Genomic DNA, 19739 nt, shown 5'->3' on the forward strand with positions numbered 1-19739 from the left:
GGAGCTACATAACTTATTAGCTTAGCTGAATGCATAAACAAGCATCTAATCAATAATAAGTTTGCATATTTTAATGGAACCAGTGCAATGATTGTGATAATCAAAAAATACATATCAAACAAATTTATATTCTTATTTTATTCTAAGGAGTGAGTTAGCGCTATTTAGGCTGGTATTTTCAAAGGAAATAGATATTTGTGAATGTAAAAAGAGAGAAATGCCAGCATTTTTCTTATGCAATTTTTGTTGTTTGCTCCTCCTTCCCCCCCAAAAAAAAGTCTTCAGAAATTAAGAGTTGTCTTCTTTTAACACAGAAGCTCTGGTTACCAGATGGGCAGCAGAACAATCCCCAAACCAATCCAACCATGAATTTGTCAAGCATAGCATCTAGGGACCTTCTAGAAGAACATGATTGACAGAGACTCAGGGATGTAGACTCCTTGGTTCGCACTGCTGCATACTTGGACCGTGGCTGATTGATTTCCAAATGAGAGGGTCAGTTGTATGGTTCAGAAATAGTTTCTTCACCAAACATGTTGACGCAACCAGTTTTCAAAGTATTACCTCAAAACTCTCAGGATGATTGGCTTAAAGAGGGTTTTAAATCCTGGAATCTAATTCAACAAGCCTCTATTAAATAGTACTATGTACTGAAGATTATTTTAGATATTGGAGGTTGGGTTGGGATCTTGGTACCTATCTTCAAGGACCTTATAATTTAAGAATATTTTTAGGAAAACAAATGGATCCTTACATAGCAAATAAAATGAAGAATGATAGGCACTAGAAAATAACCCAGGGTTATAGAAAGCAAAGGAAGGGGAAATTCACTGTGACAGAGTTTGAAGGAAAAGGTAGAATTGGAGCGGGCCTTGAAGGATAGAAAGGATGCTGACATGGAGCATTGATAATGACAAGCATTCCAGGCAGAGTGGTATTCTTCACATTTCTTGAACAGTACAGTCCTTTTCCGCTGAAACCAGAAGAAAGTTTTGTCAAGGTTAAATGTTGTTCATTTAGAGATACCTTCATTTTTTCACTTTTAAGAAAAGTAAGCTGACTACTGCTAGAAATTAGAGTTTTGACATATTCACTGTTTTTAAGATGGTAGTTGGAGGGCATTGCTGCCCATATTGTGTGCTTGGATAACTCCAGCTCAAACTGAGAACTGGGCCTCAGCCATGTAGGCAAAAACAGAATAAATGAGGCAGATGTTTTACGGACTTATGCTCTTTTGAATCTCCTCCATGCAGAGTGGAGATGTTGTTGCCTGAAATTATTTACGTACAGCATTTGTTGCCTCTGTAATTCACTTACCACCACCAGATATGCAATTATTTTAGCTCCGAGCCACTTGCATCTTAGTCAGTTCTACTGTCTAAAATTATGTTGGCTTTTATTTGAAGAGCTAAGATTGAAACTGTCACTTGGGGCCATTCCAAAACTTTACTAATTGTGCACTTCAAGTAGAGCAATATTTGAATTAATTTTCCTCTTGAATTTTAAGAAAAATGATTACTCATGTCATGATTTTCATTTATAATTATCATTTTACACGAAGGAAAATTGGGAATTGGTTGGCCTGAAAGGCTTCACAGCTTGTTCTGCTCCTGGGCCTTGAATGACAACTTTCATTTATCTAGATGCCTTCTTTCTTGATGACTTTCCTGAGGATTCGATCAACTTCAGCTTGTACTGTAATCCTCATAAGCAAGCACCGTGTTGACTTTCCTATTGTTCAGGGCACCACGGCTTAGAAAATAACATAACTCTTCAGTGATTTATGTCTTTTTTACACTAAATGTGGCCCTAAGAGACTCCATCCACCATTCATGACTGTATAGGAAACTTCTAGAGAGTAGTTTATTCACCTCAGAGCTAAGCAAGGTGACCCTACTAGGTTTAGGTCAGGTGATAGATACTCAGCATAGGTTTAAAATAGACATGACGAGAAGGAAGCTGGGCAGTTCTCATTTCAAATATTAGGACAGAGCCTTGATGTTCACTGGAAACACAGAATGGTTTTGAAGACTCAGGGATGAAGAGCCTAGAATTCTTTGCATGTTGGGCTATTTTCCAAGGTAAATGACCTGTGGCATGTACCCATTACATTGTTCATCTCACTAGCTGTTCCTGTTTTCTTTACAACTGAGTGTGGATGGGACATATTCTTCACGTTAGGTGGCTAGACCTAGTGCTGACTCGGAAAAGGCAGAGGATCAGGATGCAAATCTTCATTCTATGCCTAACTTTGCCTGCCTTTTTGTCTCCTTTCAGTTCTTCTCAAACTCTAAGTTCTTTCCTGCCTCAAAGGATCACACACTACTCTCTCTCCATCCTTTTCCTGCTCAACTCTTTGTCACCCTCCAGATCTTACCTATAAAAGTCACATCTTTGTGGGAATCTTCTCTGACATCCAGAGGCGATTGGGCCCACTTTCTATTATCCAGAGCACCCTGGTGTTCTCCTTCATAGTATTGACTGAAAATGGTAATGAATAATTTATTTTTTAATTATCTTTTAAAGTCTCTCCCCTCAGATGTAAACTCCTTGAAAGCAGGGACCGTGCTAGTCTCTGATCTTGCTCTACCCCCACTCACAGCACAGTGGCTTACACATGGAAACCCCTCAATACCTATTTGTTGAATGCATAGCACAGATTGAAAGTTGAAAAAACATATACACAGAAGCATAGATATCAATCTCTTTGTTTCAAAAGTCTTATCTCACAATTTATTTTCACTGTTTTTCTCAATACTGGGAAAGTATTAAGAGCTCTAAGGCAGGTGAAGCAGTTGGTTTACTGGAAAGTGTAGTCTTGGCTGTTGTCAGACTTTGATGTGAGTCTTGTCTCTTCTGCTCAAATTAAGTGATGGTAAGAAATATACTTCATATCCTTTTACTTACTTTTGTTGCATTTCTAAAATGGAAATAGGTCTTTTAGTTGCATTGTCCTTACATCCATGGGGACATTAATGCCTATATTGTTGTGTTACAACGAGAGCATAGTAGGATCTGAGAGAATGCTAGTTGACTTCCTTCCCACACTCTCCCTTTCATCCCAAAGCACTTTTGGTGTGAGACAAGTTAAATGACATTTAATATTTTATCTTGGTCTTTTAAAAAGCACAAAAAACATCTAAAGGCATCACTTTACAAATCAGAAAGAGTATTTGTATTTCCTGAATGGTGGCCTGTTTAACAAGAAGACTTGGAACTAACTAACTAATTTCTTTTGAGAGTTATCAAATATTAAAATGATGGATTACGCTGAACCATCTCATCAAGAGCTGACAAGGGGAAGCAAAATATTTTGAAATCAATGTCATAAACTATTTATAGCCTTGACTGAATAAAGGAAACCATTTTTAGGTTTCTGGTCAAATGAGATTTTATGACCTTTGCAAAAGAATACTGTGTCTATGGCCAGTTACTAATTCAATAATTATTTAGCACCTACTATGTGGCAGTCATTGCACATGCAATGTTGTATAAAACTATAGGTCCTCAATTAGCTATGATGCTAAATAGAGCATGATGATCAAAACAACAGAGGTGCAAAGAGACAAGTTGTGTACTGGAAGAGGGACTGGAAAAATGGATCTAATTTTGCCATGTGGAGTAAGTAAACTTTATGGAGATGAAGTAGCCTGCATGGAAGCCAGGAGGTAAGATAGTGAAGAATTTTTCCTGAATCAGTGTATGGATATATTAGTCAGGGTTCTCCAGAGAAATGGAACCAATGGGAGACACATATAGGAAGAGAATTATTATAAGGGATTGGCTCATGCAATTATGGAGACTGAGAAGTCTCCTGATCTGCCATCTGCAAGCTGAAGACCCAGAAAAGACAGTGGTGTAATTCAGTTCAAGTCCAAAGGCCTGAAAACAAGGAAAGACAATAGTGTAGATTCCATTCTGAGTCTGAAGGCCCGAGAACCAGGAGTGCTGAGGGTAGGAGAAGATTGATAGCCCAGCTCAAGTAATCAGGCAGGAAGAAAAACAGGTGAATTCCTCTTTCCTCCATCTTTTGTTCTGTTCAGGTCCTCAATAGATTGGATGATGCCCAACCATATTGAGGAAGGCAATCTACTTTACCGAGTGCACTGATTCAAATTCTGATGTCATCCAGAAACACCCTCACAGACATACCCAGAAATAATGTTTAATTTGGGCACACTGCGGCCAGTGAAGCTGACACATAAGATTAACTATCACACTGGAAGAGTTTGGCTGGAATGTGGGTGCTTTAAATAGCGCAACTGAGTTCTGGTCAACATTTATAGGGCATCTATTATGGAGAGTATGGAGATTATTAAGTCAGTGAGCTTACCTTCCAAGAACTCACAGACTAGTGGAGGGTGGAGTAGCGATAGGAGATGGATAGAGGAGATGTAAAAACAAATAAGAGAAATGCAGTTTCTTTGAGTTAAATGTGATAACAGAATTACGTACAGAATAATGATGAAGAAAGAGCAATTAAGTCTGTCTGGGGACTGTGTGTGCGTTGTATGTGTAAAGGCTTTACAAGCATACCTCAGAGATATTCTGGGTTTGGTTCCAGACCACTGCAATAAAGCAAATCTCACAATAAAAGGAATCACATGAATTCTTTGGTTTCCCAGTGCATATAAAACTTACGTTTATACTATACTGTAGTCTATTAAGGGTGCAATAGCATTATGTCTGAAAACACAATGTATATACCTTAATTAAAAATACTTTATTGCTAAAAAATGTTGACCGGCATCTGAGCCTTCAGCGAATTGTAATCTTTTTGCTGGTGGAGGCTCTTGCCTTGATGTTGTTGGCTGCTGACTGGTCAGGGTGGTGGTTGCTGAAGGTTGGGGTGGCTGTGGCAATCTCTTAAAGCAAGACAACAATGAAGTTTGCCACACTGATTGACTCTTGTTTTCATAAACAATTTCTCTGTAGCATGCGATGCTGTTTGATAGCGTTTTACCCACAGAAGGACTTCTTTCAAAATTGGAGTCAATTCTCTCAAAATCTGCTGCTACTTTATCAATGAAGTTTAAGTAATATTCTAAGTCTTTTGTTGTCATTTCAACAACCTTCAGAGCATCTTCACCAGGAGTAGACTCGATCTCAAGAAACTACTTTCTTTGTTCATCCATAAGAAGCAACTCCTCATCGTTAAAGTTTGATCATGAGATGGCAGCAATTCAGTCACATCTTTCAGGCTCCACTTCTAATTCAAGTTCTCTTGCTATTTTCAACACATATAGATTTACTTCCTCCACTGAAGTTTTGAACCCCTCAGAGTCACCCATGAGGGCTGGAATCAACGTCTACCAAACTCTTGCTAATGTTGATACTTTGACCTCTTCCCATGAATTGCAAATGTTCTTAATGGCATCTAGAATGTTGAATCTTTTCCAGAAGATTTTCAACTGACTTTGCCCAGAATCATTAGAGGAATCACTATCTATGGCAGCTATAGCCTTACAAAATGTATTTCCTTTTTTTTTTTTAAAGATTTTATTTTTTTCCTTTTTCTCCCCAAAGCCCCCCAGTACATAGTTGTAGATTCTTCGTTGTGGGTCCTTCTAGTTGTGGCATGTGGGACGCCGCCTCAGTGTGGCTTGATGAGCAGTGCCATGTCCGCGCCCAGGATTCGAACCAACGAAACACTGGGCCGCCTGCAGCGGAGCGCGCGAACTCAACCACTCGGCCACGGGGCCAGCCCCACAAAATGTATTTCTTAAATAATAAGACTTCAAAGTTGAAATTACTTCTTGAGCCATGAGCTGCAGAACGGATGTTGTGTTAGCAGGAACGAAAACACCATTAATCTCGTTGTACATCTCCATCAGAGCTCTTGGCTGACCAAGTGCATTGTCAATGAGCAGTCATATTTTGAAAGAAATATTTTTTCTGAGCAGTAGGTCTCAACAGTTGTCTTAAAATATTCAGTAAACTATGTTGTAAACAGATGTGCTGTCATCCAGGCTTTATTGTCCCGTTTATAGAGCAAAGGCAGAGTAGATTTAGCACAATCTTTAAGGGCTCTAGGATTTTCAGAATGGTAAATGAATATTGGCTTCCACTTAAAGTCAGCAGCTGCAAAAGCCCCTAACAAGAGAGTCAGCATGTCCTTTGAAACTTTGAAGCCAGGCATTGACTTCTCCTTTCTAGCTATGAAGGTCCTAGATGGCATCTTCTTCCAATAGAAGCCAATTTCATCTACATTGAAAATCTCTTTTGTAGTGTAATCACCATCATTAATGATCTTAGCCAGATCTTCTGGATAACTTGTTGCAGCTTCTACATCAGCACTTGCTGCTTCACCTTTCACTTTTATGTTATGGAGACAATTTCTCTCCTTAAACCTCATGAACCACCCTCTACTAGCTTCAAATTTTTCCTCTGCAGCTTCCTCACCTCTCTCAGCTTTCACAAAATCCAAGAGAGTTAGGGCCTTGCTCTGGATTAGGCTTTGGCTTGAGGTAATGTTGAGGCTGGTTTGATTTTCTACCCAGACCACTAAAACTTTCTCCATATCCACAATAACGCTTTTTCTCTGTCTTATCATTTGTGTGTTCACTGGAGTAGCACTTTTAATTTCCTTCAACAACCTTTCCTTTGAATTCACAACTTGGCTAACTGTTTGGTGCAAGAGGCCTAGCTTTTGGCCTGTCTCAGCTTTCGATATGCCTTCCTCAGTAAACTTCATCATTTCTAGGTTTGATTTAAAGTGAGGGATGTGTGACTCTTCCTTTCACCTGAACACTTAGAGGCCATTGCAGGGCTGCTAACTGGCCTAATTTCAATATTGTTGTGTCTCATGGAATAGGGAAGCTCAAGGAGAGGGCGAGAGATGAGGGAATGGCCGGTCGGTGGAGCAGTTAGATCACACGCAAGATTTACCAATTAAATTCACCACCTTATATGGGCACAGTTTGTGGCACTCCAAAGCAATTACAACAGTAACATCAAAATCACTAATCATAACGAACCTAGGGGTGCATATGCTACTTTGGATTGTTTTTGTATATACCCAGTAGTAGGATTGCTAGGTCATACAGGGTGAAGGGGAGCACTTATGTGGTGACAGTCAAGAAATAATGTACAACTGACATCTCACATTGATGTAAACTATTATGAACTCAATAAGAAAAGTCACTGATCACAGATCACCATAACAAATATAATAATAAATGAAAAAGTTTGAAATATTGTAAGAATTACCAAAATGTGACCCAGACATGAACTGAGCAAATGCTGTTGGAAAAATGGCGCTAATAGACTTGCTTGACACAGGTTTGCCACAAACCTTCCATTTGTAAAAAATGCCATATCTGTGAAGTGCATTAAAGTGAAGCACAATAAAACCAAGTATACCTGTATAGTGTTGGTACAGGGCACTGGGGTGGGGTTTTGAAAAATGGGCATTCACCAGGCAGACAGGTTCTGAGTAAAGGCAGGGAGGCTTGCAACAGCATGAGAGATACAAAAAACTATCATCAATTGAGTATTACTGGAACAACAGGGAGAAGTAAGAGATGAGAGTGGACAAGCAGGTAGAAGTTAGGTTCGGAACAATTGTAAGCTGTCTTGAGCATTTTGGAGTGAAAACCAAGAGTAATGAGAAATTGAAGCTTTTAAAGCAGAGAAGTGGATTTCAGACTTGAACTTTACGAAGATCTTTCCAGCTGCTCTGTAGAACAATGGTTCTTGAGTGTTTTTTCAGAATAACCTGGGAACATTGTGAAATGCAGATTCTTGGACTCTACCCCCAGAGAAGGGAGTATGAAGCTCACGCATGTGCATTTTAAGAACTCTCAGAACATTTTTCAGATAAAAGTGGTCCTCATATGGATTTGGTGGTGGTTATGGGAGTTGGGGGCAATTTCAGAGTCAGGGAGACCAGGTAGGATGGTATCATTCAAGGTAGTAGGATCACCACCTCTATATTGAGGTTCAGAGATATAACTCTCTTTCTGAATATTGAATAGAACAATATAGGGGCCTCAGAGAGGGCCAAAGTACTTGATACATTATTAATATATAGCTTCTAGCACAAATAAGACAAGATTCAATTATGAGCGATGGCTGTGGCACAAGGTTAAGGGTGCACTCACAATAAGGTACCTTGCTGAGATGTCCCAGTCTTGTTTACATTCCCCTGCTTGAGGTCAGACTTCATTTGCAATGGCTGAGTCTGTAGGTACAGAAGCTGGTGACCCAAGTTGTTGGGAGAAGAGGCCTGAAGAAGCCGGGAGCCAGTCAGAGTTCTCTAGGGATAAATGAAAGTGTTGCCAAGCAGGAATACAGGCTCAGTTGGGGAGCTGTGGTTCAACAGCATGAATTTTTCAACTATTTCCAGCCATGAAAGATTCATTCTTCAGGAAAAACAAAGCTACTAAGCACAACACACCAAGTTAACTTACCATGTTTTAGTCATTCAATAAATCACCACTCACAATTGACTACAGTCATAACAACAACAAAGGTGCCAGGTATGGCGCACAAAGCTATTGAATTTGTGTGAAAGAGGGAAGAGAGAAAATTAGAACACATTTAATCATAGGTTCATAGTCTACTGTCACCAAGTCGGTTTTTCATAGATGCTGCAGCAGTAAAGCCTTTAACACATTTTTTCCCTCTGATTTGGAGAAATATTCTAGTACTATTCATAGTCTATTAGAACTAGTGTTTCAAGAAAATTTGCCATTACTGTGGCAAATTTTTTAATTGGATAAATGTAGCTATCACTGCATTTGACAAGATAAAATAATCACCAGTACCCCACTACCATAACTAATTAGTGTGTTTTGTTTTTGCATGTTCACTTTCCGTCTTTGTCTGCTGACAAATATCTGTATTTTAGTAGTTATGGTGCACTCACCGTTTTGAATTTTGCTTCTGTATTGCTTTCCTAGAGCTGTCATGACAAAATACCACAAACTAGGTGGTTTAAACAACAGATTTATCTTCTAACAGTTCTAGAGGCTAGAAGTGCAAGACCAAGGTACAGGCAGGGTTGGTTCCTTCTGAGATCCATGAGGGAATGATCTAGTCCAGGCCTCTCTCCACAGCTCACAGAAGGCCACCTTCTCCCTGTGTCTTCACATCGTCTTTTCTCTGTACATGTCTGTGTCCAAATTACATTGTCTTATAAGGACACCAGTGATATTGAATTAGGGCCCAACCTAAAGACATCATTTTACCTTAATTGCCTCCTTAAAGACCCTATCTCCAAATACGGTTACATTCTGAGGTACTAGGGTTTAGGACGTCAACATACAAATTTGGGGATGGGAGGACACAATGCAGCCCATAACAGATTCTTTTTTTTCCCAGTCTTTTTTTTCTGGCTGTTTTCTTTTAATATGTGAAACCCTTTTCTCTTTTGTTGCCACCTCTGTAGGATGCATGTTTGGATTGGGGAGCAGAGGGTTCCATTAGGTTGATACGCTGGAATGTTCTTAACCAGTTCTTCAATGTTAGACATTTTAGGTTGTTTCCAGTTTTGCTGATGTTATAGATATTGCTTCATTAAGCATCTTTGTGCATATGGCTTTTTTGCTTCTCCTCAGTTATATCCTTAGGATGAATCCCCAAGAGTGGCATTACTGGGTCATTTTTATGGCTTTTGCTATGTATTGTCATATTGCTTTTCAAATGGGTTATGTCAATTTATACAGCTACCAGTGGTATTTGAATATATAGCTTTGCTACAGTATTGGCATTTGGTGTTATGGTTTAAATGTATTAATTTAATAGTTGTAGAATGTTACAGCATGGCTGTTTAATTTTCATTCTTTAAATTACTACCAAAGTTGTTCACTGCTGGTTTTCTGTCACAAATTAGAATGGTTCATATAAAATATCAGAAAACCTTTATCCAATCAAATTCAAATTAATTTATTCATTAACAAATTATTTTAGTGCACTTTTGATGAGTATTTGCTCTGTGCCAGGTGCTATGTTAAGGGTAAAAGATACAAAGAAAAATAGAAATCTTGTGTCTAGAATAGGAGGCACATGTTGGCCCTTACTGTCACTTACAGGTTTTAAGGAAAAGAGAAACTTAACAGGTGTCAAAAACTGACACAGTAAAGTTAAAATTGATCAGTCCCGTCTGTCAGGATCCCACTAGAAAGAGATGACACATTAGAAAAGAATATTTGAAGAGAAATTAATGAAAGAACTAAAGGCAAGGCAACCAATAAGGAAGAGTGAAGTGTCATAGACTTTAGTAATGGTGGATGCCTTGGAGGCCATTATCACCCCTAGCTCTAAAGGGACAATGGAAGGCAACCATCGTTGGAACAGAGTGAGAACTATAGAAGAGGGGCCATCATACAGCAGCTCTAGCCTTAGGTAGTGGAATACAGCCACTGCCCAACAGTACCCCCTGCCAACTCTCCCTCCTACCTTTCTCCAGTATTCTGCTAGAGCTTCCCAGGGACTGAACCCAAATGGAAGCCAGAGAATAAGTTAGCCTAGATGAGTCACCCAATGATGTCAGTCTGCTAGGGCTTAAAGAAGCACAGAGAAAGGCAGAAAATTGATCCTGATGGGCAAATAGAGAATATCTATCTCGGCCCACTCTCCTTCCACCCAAAAAAGGAATAAAACTATTTCATATCCAAACAGGTAAGTTTGGAATATCTACTCAGAATGTGATCTAAAAAGCTTGCTTGAAACTAATGATGTACAGCGTCACTTGGGGCAGATTCCTTTAATGCTACAAGCCACCAGTAAGTTTGCTGCTGCTAAAGAAATGTTCTTGAGGCTGGCCTGGTGGCATAGTGGTTAAGTTTGCACACTCCACTTCGGTGGCCTGGGGTTCACAGGTTGGCATCCTGGGCACAGACCTAGCACTGCTCTTCAAGCCATGCTATGGTGGCATCCCACATAAAATAGAAGAGTATTGGCACAGATGTTAGCTCAGTGGCAACCTTCCTCAAGCAAAAAGAGGGAGATTGGCAACAGATGTTAGCTCAGGGCCAATCTTCCTCATAAAAAAAAAAGAGAGATGTTCTTATTTGGCAAGAAGTGAAAATGGTATGAGAGAGAAGTTTAATCAGATCTGGGGCTGCTTCTGACTCAGGTGGGCATCTTGACAATGTAATGCCAAGTTGGGATAATTCAGGTCTTTTAATTAGAAAGTTACAGTCCCATCCAGGTTACCCTAAACCATGGGGTTATTGTAAGTTACCATAGCAACTGTGCTCTGGTGCTCTGTTGCTCTGGGCCACCAAGGTGTCAGTATTCCTGCAGGGCTCTCTCTCTCATGGCGTCTTGACTTCTTCCTCTTCAATTTGAAATATTTTCCTCTGCAACCAACAAGAAAATTATCTTATTATCCAATCAATTTCTGGCTGCAAAGAGTTTGTATTGGTACAAAGTACTCAGACCTAAGTGAAAAACCAGAAAACTTTCCTATTAGAAACAAATCTCTCCCATAGTCACACCAGTAAAGATTAATTGCCCTTTCCTATGGGCTTCTGTAACATTTTTTAGAAGTTTATTGAGGTTTAATGGACGTACAATATTCCATACATGTTTAAAGTGCAAAAGATGATGATTTTTGACTTGTTCACACTCATAAAATCATATTATAATCAAGACAATGAATATTGACATCAACATAAAAGGTTTTCTCTGTTATGCTGTAGAGGGATATATGACGAAGATCCTGCCCTGAAGAAAATTAATGTCAAGTGCAAGACATGTAAAGAACTCACTTTAGGGTCAGCCCCAGTGGCCTACTGGTTAAGTTCAGCACACACCACTTTGGCAGCCCAAGTCTGGTTCCCAGGTGTGGATCTACACCACCCGTCTGTCAGTAGCCATGCTGTGATGGCGGCTCACATACAAAAAGAGGAAGGAAGATTGGGAGTGGATATTAGCTCAGGGTGAATCTTCCTCAGCAAAACAACAACAACAACAACAACTCACTTTAGATGGGCTTGGCAGACTGAAATAAGAATTAGACATTGAACTGTGTACAGTGCACTGTGCCTTTCTGTTCAAGATTTTAAAATCCTTACTTGGTTTGGATCCTGTGCTCACTCCTGGATCATCAACATGGCCAAGGGATCAGGATCCCATAGTATTAACATGACTACTGGTGGTCTATCACCCCTGCATTTTGGGACCATTCTCAGAAGAAGGAGAATTGTAAGTTGGGGCGCCACTCCAAGAGGTGTTTACTATAGGTTATAGAGGTTAGGAGACTTATCAAACATCAAACAAAATATGAACCTTAGTTCCCTCTTTTCCACTCTGACATACCATTGAACCTTCTGTCTGGTAGGAATTTTAACTAATAGCGATTTGTCTTTCTCTAGGAATTTGAAAACTCTATTTTTAACCATCAAGTGTATATCTCTAAATTAGCTGCCCTTAATTTCTCATCTTTCATTTTTGAACTTGTCTACTTCCAAATTAGTGCCACAAAATTTTGCATGTTTACTCAGTTCCAACCCTTAATGGAAACACACACACATACAGCCTGCCTCACTCCAGGATTCTCTGTATATCTGGGGTTTTTTTAAAGAGGCAATTACCTATGGTTAATTGTGGACATGATATAACAACTTTGTGGGTGGAGGATCCAGTTTGTATCAGCCTCTATTGGTTCTGAGAACCAGGAACAGAGAAAGCAGATTCTGGAGCTATTCCTATTTTGCTTCCTAAACATGATTAAAGGAAAAAAAATTTTAAAAACTGAGAATGGAATGAACTAAATTTTGTCTAGTCCGGAGATTATGAAGATCAGAGTCATTTTATTTATGGTTTTGAAGGGCATGAAAAATTTCTTTGAAAGCAATAGGAATGAGTTGCTCTCTTTCCAGCAAAACATCATGATACAAGGAACTGAACTTACGTCAAAGCAAGAAAAGTGTTCCTTAGTTATAAGAAGGAACTTTTTGCTTATTGGTGTGTTAAGTTGCAAGAATGGGTAACTGAGGGTTATGTGGCATTTCTGCTTCCTGGAGAACTCTAGAGAGGGGTAAATAATGTGACATTGTAATAAATTGTACTGATCCTACATTGTACCAAAGCCAAAGAAAACAGGTATTCTCTCAAGCTTTTTACAACTCTTCAACTTTACTATTCCTCTGATGGTCTCCAAATGCTGCTCCACTAGCAGCATGGATCACCTAAAGACTTCTTTGGACACAGAGACCTTGTAGGCTCTTTTCCAGGTCTTTTGTAGTTTAGTTGTATCTCAAGTCAAATAAACATTCACTCAATGGATATTATTTGTATTCATTTATTTGTACAATGCATAAAAATTATAGATATTTTCAGATCCACTTTTATATCATTTGTTGGGCTTAATTAACTGAAGGTTTGAACAAATACTAGCATTTTCTTTCAAAGCTCTCCACCCTGGTGACTGCAATAATTATTAATAGCAATGAGGGACTTCAATAATGAAGATACTGGTTTAACAATAACTCAGAGATCTTTAGGGAGACTCAGAGAGTCCACAGAGGCTCTCTCCTCCTCTCCCCAAAATCATAAAAATGATGCTAGGAAAGGAATTGGAGTGTAAAGAAATTTAAATTATCCTCTGGTGAAAAGCAGAGATATAATTGTGGGTAGGCCTTGGGTTGGAGTTTCTACAATGCCCTGCCCCTGATCAAAAAAATTACAAAGTATAATAAAACCAGTTTGTTTGAGGAACAAGAGGCCTCCCCCCAGCCCCACCATATTCAGATGTCTTCCAGAAGACTTGACCAGCCTGTGGGAACAAAGTATTTGACCTCTGAGACACCATCCTAGCAGTATATGAAGGAGCTTGTTAATTTTAAGGCCCATGCCACACATCGAAGGGAAACGAAAATGGCAGCTGCTAACAAAGCAGTCTGAAGGGAGGCTACCATGTGGCCTTTAGAAAGGTAACATTTGGTAGAGCTTGGTTAGACTGTGAGATCCTCAAGGGCAGAGAAGTTATTTGGTTTCCCTACCCAGAGAAGATTATGAGAATGCAACATAATGGTTAAATTATAGACTGAGCAAAGCCTAATTTGTGAGATAAGGTTCTAGCTAAAAAGGATGTACTTGTGTTTTCCAAAGGCAAACGGCTTCATTCACCCCTTGCTTACTAAGGACTTACTTCTGTGCTGTGCACTGTGCTAAGAGCTAGGGATTTAGTCCTGATTAAGACATTATTCCTGTCCTAGAAAGTCTCTCACACTTAGGGACGGGGGTCGGTTCCTGACTAGTAAACAGGCTATTAAAATGCAGCTAGTTAGGCATTGTGATATGGGAAATATGGGGGGCTGTGGGATGGAGTGAAGAGGAGAGGCAGGCACTTTGCCAGGACTGGGCAGGGGAAATGAAGGTGGACATGGATTCTAGAGTATCTGCTATTATGTATGCTCCATGCCACAAGCCTCTCTGTTAGAATGACTAAGAAGTATTGAATGAATTTTAATTTTTCTCAATGTTCCAATTCTTTTTTTATATTTAAGTTAAAATTATTTTTTTGCAATGCACCAAAGAAAGGCATATTTTTCAAATTTCTTATTCAATAGGTAATTTCCTACATGAATGAGATGGTGTCAAATGGAACACATTCATTCATTCAAAAAATTACATGTTAATGCCTTGAGAAGACTTTGAGCAAGAATTCACCAGACAGAACTTGGAAAATACTCCCCCGAGGCCGGATGAGCTGCCCTTGCCAAGGCGAAGGACAGGTAATTTGCCATGACTAATTGAAAAACATAAAGAACATTAATATGAAAAATGAAAGCATAATCCATGGTATAACAGGCAGTGAAACCATTCGCATAATTGATTACTCTTCAAGGTAACATGTTCTTTCTCTCAGGAATCTTTTTTCTGGCATGGTCTGTTTTAAAAGCCTGCTAGAGTGACATCACTTGAAAGGTCATGGAAGCAGCTGTCTCTATCCTAGTGGTCCAGAGAGTGATAGTGGGATGTTGATAATTTGTGGAAAGAATTTTTAAAATATTTAGAGACCTTTGTGATACTATACACTCTGTCTGAACATCCTGAGACATAATATCAAGAAACAATGATTGTAATATTAGTGACTTTTAATTTGAAAATTAGTGGCAGGCTATCAGGGCATCTAGGGTTCAATCCTAGCTCCACTGTGTACTAGCTGTGTGAACTTGGACAAGTCACTTATCTGCACCTGATTCTCAGTTTCTTTATTAGTAAAATGGGGGTAATAGTATCTTCTCTGCTTATCTTGTAAGGTTGAGAAAAAAACAAATAAGAGAGCACTGGTGAAAGCTTTTAAAGACCATAAAGATTAAACATAAAAGGATTATTAGGAAAATTCTGAATAATTTCTTTGTTGTTAGGTTATATCATACCAGGCTATCAAAATGAATTGTTTTTCATATACTGTTCTTATTGAAGTTCAAAGCAGAATAGAGTAAATGGTGTCAGTTTATAATATTTTGATTTTCTAAAGGTAGGTAGTTCCATGGAAATTCTAAGTCGGCAGTGGGAGCTTCTGGAATGTTTATTTCCACTCATGGCTTTGGGCAATAAAACGTAGAAGGGGATACAGGGCAGAATTAGGAGAACACACTAGCCATTATGTGCTGATAGGACAAGGGTGACTACCTTGTTTTCAGTGTGCTGTGGGCTGTGATAGCATATTAGTGACTGGCTTGTGTCCTTAACTCACCCTTTGCAACCACAGAGAGACAATCTACCTGAAGTCTAGAAGGTGGCATATTGTAATGGTTAAGAACAAGAGATTTGGGGACAGGTAAACCTAGCTTTAGATCCTGGTTCTGCTATTTAATAGCTGTGTGATCCAGAGCAAGTTACATGAACTCACTGAGCCTGAGTTTCCACATCATTAAAATGGAGATGACACTAGTACATAACTCATTTAGGACTGTTGGAAGGACTGAATGAGTTAATGTATGTAAAGAGACTGAACCCTTTGGTATTCAACAAATATTAACTATTTTTATTAGTCAGCCCTCAACAGCTGGGATGGAAAGGAACATTAGGAGGTTGTTTCAGATGCGAACCATCACAGAGCGTTATGGAGATAAGAGTAACGGAGGTACAAGGAAAAAGAGAAACAGTGATTCAAAGCATAGCTCTGGCATCATAGCGTCTAGGTTCAGATCCCAGCTTCTTGAGCTTTGTGTGAACTTAGACAGTTACCTCTCCGAGCTTCACCTTGAATCATAGGGATCACATTAATGGCTTTTTCACAGGGTTGTTTCCAAGGATCCATGATGTGATTCTTATGAAATGCTGAAAAGGATTGTCCCAATCACGTTTCTGTTATAATTACTATCCTAAGTGACCTTCTGTCCTTCTACCTTCTTCACCCCTGGGCAGAACTGTGAATTCCTCGACAGTCATACCTCATGAGTTGAGCCCAACTGAGTTGGAATTAGTGCCGAAGTGCGTGTAGATTAGTATTCTCCTTTGTACTGTCCTTGAAGGATAGGGCTGCTAACAAAGGAAAGATGTCATACATATATGGGCAATCAATCAAAGGTGCCAAAGCAATTTAGCGGAGGGAAAAAGAGTCTTTTCAACAAATAGTACTGGATCAACTGGATATCAATACAGAGAAAAAGTGAACACCAACTTTTACCTTACGCCGTACATAAAAATCAACTAGATATGGATAATGAATGCAAATGGATTCTAAATGGACCTAAATGTAAAACACTAAACCCTAAAATGTCTAGAAGAAAACATAGGAGAGAACTTTTTTAACTTTGGAGTTGGCAAAATGTCATGTAACCGCCAAAGGGAGTCTTCTATTCGCCGCAAGACAAGCCAACAGTCAGGAGGCAAGGTGGTAATAGAGGAAGGGTCTTTTTATTACAGCTTGCCAGCAAGGGGGAAGATGGTTGACTTGTGTCCTAAAGAACTATCTTAAAACTACAAAATTTTGAAGCAGTTATATAGGGCAAATGGGCTGAAGGGGGGGGGGGTCTCAGGATGTTGACATCTGGAGTGGTAGTCCTTGCGACTACATAGCATCCCTTTCTCTCTTCACCGGTGACAGATGTCAGCAGAGGTTTTTTCCCAAAGGTCGCTACATCCCTGGAAAAGCTGAAAGAACAAAGATATTGCCTTATCAGAATAGGGAGGTCTATGTATAAGCCAAGACTACAAAAATAGCAGAGCAAGCAGATGTGTACTTCTCTAAACTACGTGCAAACTAGAGCATTGCTAACAAGGAAAAGGGGGAGTCTTGATACAGTCCCAACATAGTTCCCCTCTATAAGATGGCTTCCATTATGCTAACCTATGTTAACCACCGGCTGTATTTATCTCAGCTATTTAGGTGGCACTAGCAGTCATAGAACACAAAAGGCACAAAAGCATAAAAAATAATAAATTTGATGTTATCAAAATTAAAAACTTTTGCTGTTTGAAAGATATTGTTGAGAAAATGAAAAGGCAAACCTTATAATAAGAGAAAAGAGTCACAGCACTTACATCAGACAAAGCTCTTGTATCCAGAATGTATAAATCCCTCTTGCAATTCATTAATAAGAAAACAACCAACCAATAAAAATGGGCAAAATATTTGTACAGATATTTCACAAAAGAAGATGCCCATGAACGGCCATCAAATGAATGGCCACAAATGAATGATGTAACCAAGGCTGAATTTAAGAGGGGTATTGTCCGGGCTCCATAACACACTACTAGTTATGCTGATAATTGAGGGCGTGGGGTAGGGAGAGAGGGCAGCCTTACTTCTTCTCACCACCTCTTCCTATACATTTCTCCATTTTTTCCTTTCCTTTAGCATCTTCTTATCCCCTTCTCCTGAGGAGAAAAGGCTTAGGATGGCTTAAGTCCGGTGGTCTATATTTGTCCCAATGTTATACAGCTAGTTCTAGGTGGATCCAGAAGCCAAAGTCAGGCTTCCTGACTCCCTGGATGCAGACTTCTTCGTGGGCCAATGAAGGGAGTGAAGCCTGGGGTGCCGTGGGCTTGGCTGGTTTCCCTTTCTCCTCACCTTCAGATTTGAGTTGTGTGGTACTTTAACACTGGCAGCGCAGCAGAAGCAGAGCTATGTTCACATTTGAGATATGTTTTCAAATCAGATATGCAGTGTCACTTGCTGAGATCTGGTAGGTTTTTCTATTCTACCCTGAGTGGCACAATTACACCTCATCATTTTGAGCAAAAATGGGTTATCAGCATTGGTTTTTGGCTCCCAGAGTCAAGGTATAAATTTATATTGCTGTAAACAGTTATGATTTCAAGGTGATGTTCTCAGCTATTTGTAAAGTTTTGTGAAATGATCCTCCCCTTGCCAGTCTGAAAAAAAGTGTTTCCACAGAACTTCCCAGAATCATCTGCCACTAACTAGCTCTGGGAAGTTGGGCAGTCACATCCCTCTCTGGGCCTCAGTTTCCTCATGAGTAAGATTGGGAATTGAGCTGGTTGATCTCTGCGGGCCTTTCAGCTTGACATTTTCTACATTCTCTATTCCTATGATTCTAAGTCATCCACTTTAACATTGAAATTCTAACAACACACATTTAGATGTATTTTTGCTGTCGACTTGCAGTCTCTGGGATTCCTCTGTCTTGTTTATTGCTTTCTTGGAGCTGCCTTGCATAATTTGCCTACTTATGATCTTGCTGTTTCCTACAGATGGTGTCATGTTTGAAAGGTGAAGGCGAGCATTCAGTGCAGGAGCCCAGCCACAGGCCCCTCCCTTTCTGACAGTAAAGCTGTGTGTTTCTCCTGTTTCTTGTCCTCTGCCCCTCTTCCAGTTTGTTCCATTGCTACATTTGGGTTTTATGATTACATCTGCAATAGCAGGCACAGATGTTTTTCTCATTCAGTTGTATGGTTAATGGTGAAATGGATTTTTCGAGCAGATGCTCGCGTGTGGGTACTATTCTTTTCTCTCCTGACACATTCTCTACACAAATAGCAGATTGTATGCCTGGTGTGCTTTGAGCCTAGCAAGAGGAGAATTCAAGCTGAATAACACTGGGCTGGTTTTCAAGCTCCTGAAAAAATAAGGGGGGCACTAAACTTGACGAACTCTTAATAGCGCTCCCACAGTCCAGATTCAGACCTGCATCTCCAGCATTTGCCAGTTGAGAGTAAACATTCGTCCTTTGAAGGACTGCCTTATGAAGGGAAACAACATCAGGTTCAATTTTAAAAGAGCTGGACTCAATTGCCCTGTTACTGTGCTTTCTGAGAGTCAAGGCATGTTATTTAACCTCTGTTTCTTCATCTGTGAGATGGGACTGATAATACAAAGCTGGTGTGCATCAGTGAGAGAATTGCCAAATAGCAGAGGTCCCTGCTTAAGTCTAATCTGTGTCGACTGCTGGGCATATATGGCTAATTGGAGCTGACTGATCGGAAGTCTATCTGCACAAAGGACTGAGAAATGTCCAATGAGGGAGGCAGATCTGTGGATGGGTTAAGAGTTTGGGCTTAACCCAAATTTCAATAGTACCAGGGTTTCTCAACTTTTGCATTATTGCAACTTTGGGCCAGATAATTGTTTATTGTGATGGCTGTCCTGTGCATTGTAGGATGTTTAGCAGCATCCCTGGCCTCAACCCAATAGTGCACTTCCCCCGATTTTTGACGGCTAAAATTGCTTCCAGATATTGCCAAATGTACCCTGGAGGGAGGGATCCCATTGAGGACAATTGCCTTAGAGTCACCTAGTCTTGGCTTAAAATTTTAGCTTAACATTTACCCAAGATCATGAAGCTAGTAACTGCTTCTCTGTGCTTCAGTTT

At 39.7% G+C, this 19739-nt stretch overlaps 1 pseudogene; it reads right to left on the reverse strand.

The window, feature by feature from the left end:
- Positions 1-4712: 4712 nt before the first annotated feature.
- On the reverse strand, positions 4713-6762 carry LOC139042632 (tigger transposable element-derived protein 1-like; annotated as a pseudogene).
- Between the last annotated feature and the right edge of the window lie 12977 nt (positions 6763-19739).

Source organism: Equus asinus, chromosome X (genome assembly GCF_041296235.1).
Source record: "Equus asinus isolate D_3611 breed Donkey chromosome X, EquAss-T2T_v2, whole genome shotgun sequence".
Lineage (NCBI taxonomy): Eukaryota > Metazoa > Chordata > Mammalia > Perissodactyla > Equidae > Equus > Equus asinus.